The sequence below is a fragment of the Musca autumnalis genome, unplaced genomic scaffold (assembly GCF_047663935.1).
Source record: "Musca autumnalis isolate F117 unplaced genomic scaffold, ASM4766393v1 scaffold_5, whole genome shotgun sequence".
Taxonomy (NCBI): Eukaryota; Metazoa; Arthropoda; class Insecta; order Diptera; family Muscidae; genus Musca; species Musca autumnalis.
The window spans coordinates 80,696,827-80,704,348 of record NW_027412088.1 but is presented as its reverse complement, the minus strand read 5'-3'; positions in this window follow the sequence as shown (position 1 = coordinate 80,704,348).

Below are 7,522 nucleotides of genomic sequence, written 5' to 3'. Positions count from 1 at the left end.
AGTTCCGGAGATATCACCCTGCCTCTCTGTTTCACTATACGGGTTTTGCAATTCTGGTTCCTGAATTCCAAGTACGACTTTTTTGTTTTTTGGTGGAGAAGTTTACAAATGTCAAATAACGGGTAGTTTAGTAAAAATGCCTCAATATTGGGGCTATACCAAACCATGGACCTATGTTGACAATATTTTGGTGAATAAGTTTAGTGACTAATGGGAACCTCAAGTGTCTAAATATGGTAGGTCCGTTAAAAACTGTATCGTAAACCCTCAAAATACCGAAAATCGGGAGGTACCGTTATATGGGGGTGTATCAAACCATGAACCCATTTTGACAATATTTTGGTGGAGAATTTTAGTGACTACTGAGAACCTCAAGTGCCTAAATACGGGTAGGTCTATTAAAAACTGTAGCTAAAACCCTCAAAATACCGAAAGTCGGGAGGTACCGTTATATGACGGCTATAATAAAACGTGGGCCGTACACGTACATGGCAAAAAACAGTCGGGTGAAAAAACATAGTGTTCTAGCTCAATTATTGCGGACGCTAGAGTGATAACAACAGGCGGGCAGACGGAAATGGCTAGATCGACTCAATATTTTACCCTGATCAAGAATATACACCATATACGGTTATTTCAATACGTTACAAACGGAAAAACAAACATAATATACCTACCATACTATGGTGGAGAGTATAAAAGTGTAGTGCGTCACATCACTAGAACAACCAAATATATTTCCTCAACTAATAAAGAAACCTTATACTTATTTTACGCTTTAAAGAACACCAGAAAAAATGTTGAGAAAAACTGTTATTGGAATGATTTTTAAAACTTATACTTTATCCTTGACGACGACGTGTATGCATTTGTGTGTGTACGTGTCACTCAATTGACTGATGACTTGTTTACTTGCTTCTCATTATTACATCCTTAAAGCGTGTGAAAAGTTAAGTATTCTCCCTCTCCTAGTCCCATTTTCTCCCACATTCTTTAAGTTTTTGCATAGCATGTTTTTAATAGTTTCGTTACAACTTACACTTCTCCGACACCTTTTGCCTTTAGAACTTTTATTTTCTTATTGAAGACTGTTTACGGAACTGCTCATAAAGTTTTGTTTTAATCGTTGGATCGAAAGACCAATAGAGAAAAAACTTAAAAGAAAATTGCTACAAAGAATGATGACGAGAACTTTTGCATTAATTGAAATATGAAGGCTGCAGTTTTTTTCATGTTTTCAACAATGCCAAGGAAGAATGAAATTTTAACTTTATAAAAAATTTCTGATTGGTGTTAATGAGTTTCGACAAACAAGCATGAAGAGTGTGTTGTATGTAAGTGTGTTCTATATCAATAATTTGGCATTTAAAAAAGCTGGGGCTTAATAATGAATTTTCTATTTTTATATCGTTATGTGAAGTTCATGGTCCACAACAGTGAAGACCATTCGTACGTAGAGCTGGCAAACTATCGATATTCCCAACATTAGATATTTTCAATATTTAATTAAAAAAAATTGATTGCTATTTATATTATCGTTAAGCTGGGTACACATTATCAGTTCTGAATGACAGCTTTGTTGTTTGCTAGTGTGGCCGTTCATTTTTATCATTCATCATACAACCGCAAATGTTTTGTGGTTGCTGGATCGTTGGACAGTTATCGATACTTGAGAAATATCGACATTCAAAACTGACAATGTGTACTGCTCTTTAATTTGTCATCAACATTAATTTGGAAATGAAAATGGCGGAAATGTCTATGCTTTTTGACATTTTGCCCGAATGGTTCACACGAATAAATATAAAGCAGTAAAACAATTGCTTCTATTTAAAAAAATATACAATAAACAAGTAAGAAAGGCGTTAAGTTCGGCCGGGCCGAACTTACTATACCCTCCACCACGAATTGTAATAAAGTAAAATGGAACAATTAGTTCTCATTTTGTTTATGAAGAAGAATAAATACAAAATTTTAGCAATTTCGGTAAAACAATGTGGCTTACCTTCAAAATACTGAAATTCGGGAGATAACGTTGTATGGTAGCTATATCAAAACGTCGATCTATACCGAAAAATTTCTAACGGAAAGTTTTTAGACTCAAAGAAGGCTAACTACCAAATTTCTGATATTTCCGTAGGATAATGTGGCTAAAACCTTCAAACTACCGCAAATCAAGAGGTACGCTTCTATGGCGGATATAGGAAGACGTAGGCCTATACTGATAATTAACTTCTAGAATATTTTATAACCCCATGGAAGACTAAATACCAAATTTCAGCCATTTCGGTGGAATATTGAGGCCACAACCTAGGCGTATATGAAGGCGTGGACCTATACTGACAAAACTCTGGGGGGAAATTGTATACCCCAAAAGGAGACCCCCAGCCATTTTTCATGATTTTTTTCCGAGAAAACCACATAACTTTTTAGCAGATTTTTTTTTCATCTGAAAGAGAAAAAATATTACCAAGTTTTGAGGTCGTCTACGAAACCTTGTTTTTATTAAAGCATTTTGCGGTGCCAACTCTATCTCGAAAACTAATAAAAAAAAACACAGTTTATATGCTGCATACAAAATAAAATAAATTGCTCCCATCCAACGCTCATACTGAGGCAATATTATTCCGATCGACTTAAATGCTAATTATACTTTCTACTTTTTTCTGAAATTTATAAGTAGGGATCACCCCTTAAACTAAAATTCAGCGCTCACATTTTGAACTTTGGTGAGGAGTGGATAATTTTATTTAAATATTTGAGATATATTGTGTACACGGCTCAGCACGTAGGCAGATGGATGTTTTCTGGAATTGAAAAATTAGCAAACGATGAGATTTCGTGCATGGAAATATTCTACAAAAATGTTGCTAGGAAAATTTTGTGTAGGGTCGATCCACTAGGACAAGAAATCGATATTGCCATGTCTTCATTGTCCCTTATCACTTTTACCCGATCCTTTCTCATGAAAACTCTATGATTATGTATTTCATTGAATTTCGTATATGCAATTGATTTTGTAAAAACTCGGATACACATGAACTATATATGTTCCTGACGGACAGATCCGGTTATTTGAATTTAAAGCCCTCATAGAGTGTATAATGAATCCTATAAGAAAGATTCGCCGTTTGCCAGACTTCTGAGTTATAGCGGAATGAATCTGTGGTTAACAACGAATTTATGATGCCTAATTCAGATGCGTAACCATCCGAATTTGATACCTAGTTAATAGATTATGCGAAATTTACCGAAATACATAAACATACGGTTTTTTGAGAAAGTAACGGGTAAAACTGATAAAGGACAATGAAAAAGTGACAATGTCGATTTCTTGGATATGGGAAACCTACATATCATTATACGTGGAACATTTTTGTAGAACAATTATTTTATTTTACTTTTTGAGTTCCAGAACAAGAAGGACATGGAAGAAACTGAACTAGAAGGACAGCATATTCGACAGAAAGGTTCCTCATTCCATTTAACTGAAAACATGCCATCTAAAAATGATGAAACAATATCTCCAAACAGAGATATAAAACTATTTTCTCAATGATTGATGGGGATCAATCAAAAAATCATTATGTCATGACTCAGAAATTTCAGCTATGGGTTCCTTTGGGGTTCTTAATTGGGGCTTTCATTCCCAAAAGGAATTTTCCTCCCCCAAATCTTAACTTCCATTTTGTGTCACAGGGTATTCAGTAAGATTTCCCATAGAGACCACAATGTCTTTAATAGAAGACAAGGATGACTTTTCATAAAAAAACAAGATGAGAATACCAATAGATCTTTGTAAGAAGACCAGTAAGACTTCTGACGAAAGAGGTTAAAGGTCCAATCTTAATTCGATTGTCATAGGACTTTACTTTTGTTTGCAAAAATGTAACGAAACAATTGTATCAACAAAATAGGGATGAATAGACTACACTTCAAAGGATAGTAAATATCCTGCGAATTGTCCTTTAACTTAGTATAATATATAATTTGCATATGTATATTTTCTTATACATTTCTTTTAAAATGAACATTGATTTTTAAAAAAAGTTCTTGTTCCAAATTTAATGTTATGTTTCTATAACGTGGAAAAAATTTTGTATGAAGCCGGAGTCGAGTTATTTTTTTCCACTCAGACTCCGAGTCCAGCAAAATTTCTCGACTCCGACTCCGAAACCCTGCCCCCAACGAAGACTAAGTACCAAATTTCAGCCATTTCGGTGGGATAATGAAGCTTTAAAATACCGAAAATCGTGTGGTACCGTTCTATGGGGGCTATATCAAAATGTGGACCGATATAGACCATTTGCAATACCAAACATCCTAGGTGTAATAGTAACTTCTATACCAAATTACAAAGCTCTATCTTAAAAATTGCGAGCTGTATCTTGACTTCAACAGACGGATGGACGGACGGACATGGTTATATCGACTTAGAATATTACCCTGATCAAGAATATACATTCTTTATAGGGTTTCCGATGAATATTTCGATGTGTTACAAACGGAATGACAAATTTAATTATACCCTCCATATTATGGTGGAGGGTATAAAACTGATTAAAAAAATTAAGTAATTTGACGTGTATTTATAAATGCACCTCAAACAAGAAAAGAATTTTTCATGATGCAATCTCTCAAACAAAACGCTTGCCGTTTAATATTATCACAATTTTTAATTCAAATGCAAGCGTTTTATTTGAGAAATTCCATCATGAAAAATTATTTTCTAGCATTTATAAATAAAACACTGTCAAATAATTAAAAAAAATAAGTTTCTGTGTTTTATTTATAAATGCACTTAAAACTAGAAAATAATTTGTCGTTTAGCCTCACTAAATATATTTTTCTTCATTACACTGTGTGTAATTTTTTGAGTCATGTTTTATTAACCATATTCTGACTCCACAGTGTGATAGAACACCAAAAATGAGAAGACACGTGTCTCGCCGTTTTCCCCCATCTCATCAACTTTCGCGGTTATAGGCCTCCAAAGGTTTGAGGGTTTGATGTAAAAAGGGTCACTTAAACAAGACTATATCTTCCAAACCGTTAGGAAATTTGAATTTATCTCAGAGGCAAAGTTGTATCTCTTGTCTCAAATAACAAAAATTGTAAACACATGCAACCCATCAAACTTCATCTGCAAGGTCAAAATCGCCATGTCAAATTTCTTTTAAAAATTTTTCTCAAGTTTTGTTATACAGCTTTCAAACCGATCAAAATTGAAGCAAACAACCAACTACATAGAAAACTGTACCTTAGATCTTAGTAAACAACTTTCTAGAACATACGAACTCTGAAGAAACCGATCTTGATGGTCAAAATAGCTAGGATTCTGCTCCATAGATATTAAACCGTTCAAAATTCAAGAAAACAATCAACCACAATAGTGTAGCAAAGGCATCAACAAACAACTTTCTGGAACATACGATATGTCTATGAAGGGTTCTTAACGGTAAAATAGCAAAAATCTTTTGAAAATATCCAATTTTTATATGTTTTTCTCCGACTCTGGCCCAAAGATACGCAACCGCCCAAAAATTAAGGATACAGTCAACTACAAAAATATACCTTAGATTTCAACAAACAAGTTTCTAGAACAAACAAAGACTCTAGGAATGATTCTTAGGGCTGAAATTCACGAACAATTAAATTATTTTTAACATTCCCCCTGCTCAGGTTTGGAAATAACAAACTGTTAAAAACTCAGGAAATTTGAAAGATTTGTTATTTACGGACCTGAACAGGACAGAATGATCTAAAATAATCGAATTTTGAGCTTGAAGAGTCGTTCCTAGAATCCTTGTTTGTTCTAGAAACTTGTTTGTTGAAATCTAAGTTATATTTTTGTAGTTGGCTGTATCCTTAATTTTTGGGCGGTTGCGTATCTTTGGACCAGATTCGGAGAAAAACATATAAAAACAAGTAAAAAAGCATTGAGTTCGGCCGGGCCGAACTTTTCATACCCTACACCATAAAATATTCTGAACTAAAATGGAATAATTACTTTTCATTCCTGTCCCCAACTTTAAGTGAGTACGTTAAAATGTCAGATAATGTTTATGTACATTTATGCTTCATTCGGGAGGCCCTTTTTTATGGTGCCTATATCTAACTATGTATGTTGACAATTTTTGGTGGGCTAGAAATTGGGAGGTACTGTTATATAGGGGTTATAATAAAACATGGGCCTATGTTGACAGTTTTTGTTGGGAGCCTTTAATGTCAAATAACTCCTAATTCGGTTAAAAAATTTAGCTAGAATCTTCAAAATATCGAAAATCGGTACATAACGTGGGAACTTCAAATGTCATTAACAGCTAGTTCGGAGGTATCTGGGCTATACGAAAATATGAACTTAAATGAACCGTTATATGGGGGCTATACCAAAACGTGGACCTATGTCCACAAGTTTTGTCATATAAGTCTATTGACATTTAAGAACTTTAAATGTCAAATTATAGCTACATCGGTCTGAAAATGTAGCTACAAACGTCAAAACACCGCAAATCGGGGGTACCGTTATATGGGGGCTATACCAAAACGTGGACTCATGTCCACAAGTTTTGTTATATAAGTTTATTGACACTTAAGAACCCTAAGTGTCAAAATATAGCTAAATCGGTCTGAAAATGTAGCTAAAACTGTCAAAATACCGTAAATCGGGGGGTACCGTTATATGGGGGCTATACCGAAACGTGGACCTATGTCCACAACTTTTGTTATATAAGTTTATTGACATTTAAGAACCTTAAATGTCAAATTATAGCTACATCGGTCTGAAAATGTAGCTAAAAATGTCAAAATACCGCAAATCGGAGGGTACCGCTATATGGGGGCTATACCAAAACGTGGACCTATGTCCACAACTTTTGTTATATAAGTTTATTTACACTTAAGAACCCTAAGTGTCAAAATAAAGCTAAATCGGTCTGAAAATGTAGCTAAAATTGTCAAAATACCGTAAATCGGGAGGTACCGTTATATGGGGGCTATACCAAAACGTGGATCTATGTCCACAACTTTTGTTATATAAGTTTATTGACACTTAAGAACCCTGCATGTCAAATAATAGCTATATCGGTCTGAAAATGTAGCTAAAAACATCAAAACACCGTAAATTGGGGGGTACCGTTATATGGGGGCTATACCAAAACGTGGACCTATGTCCACAACTTTTGTTATATATGTTTGTTGACACTTAAGAACCCTAAATGTCAAGTTATAGCTAAATCGGTCTGAAAATGTAGCTAAAAACGTCAAAATACCGCAAATCGGGGGTACCGTTATATGGGGGATATACCAAAACGTGGACCTATGTCCACAAGTTTTGTTATATATGTTTGTTGACACTTAAGAACCCTAAGTGTCAAATTATAGCCAAATCGGTCTGAAAATGTAGCTGAAAACGTCAAAATACCGTAAATCGGGGGGTACCGTTATATGGGGGCTATACCAAAACGTGGACCGATATATCCCATCTTCGAACTTGATCTTCCGACGGCTAAAAAATGGTATT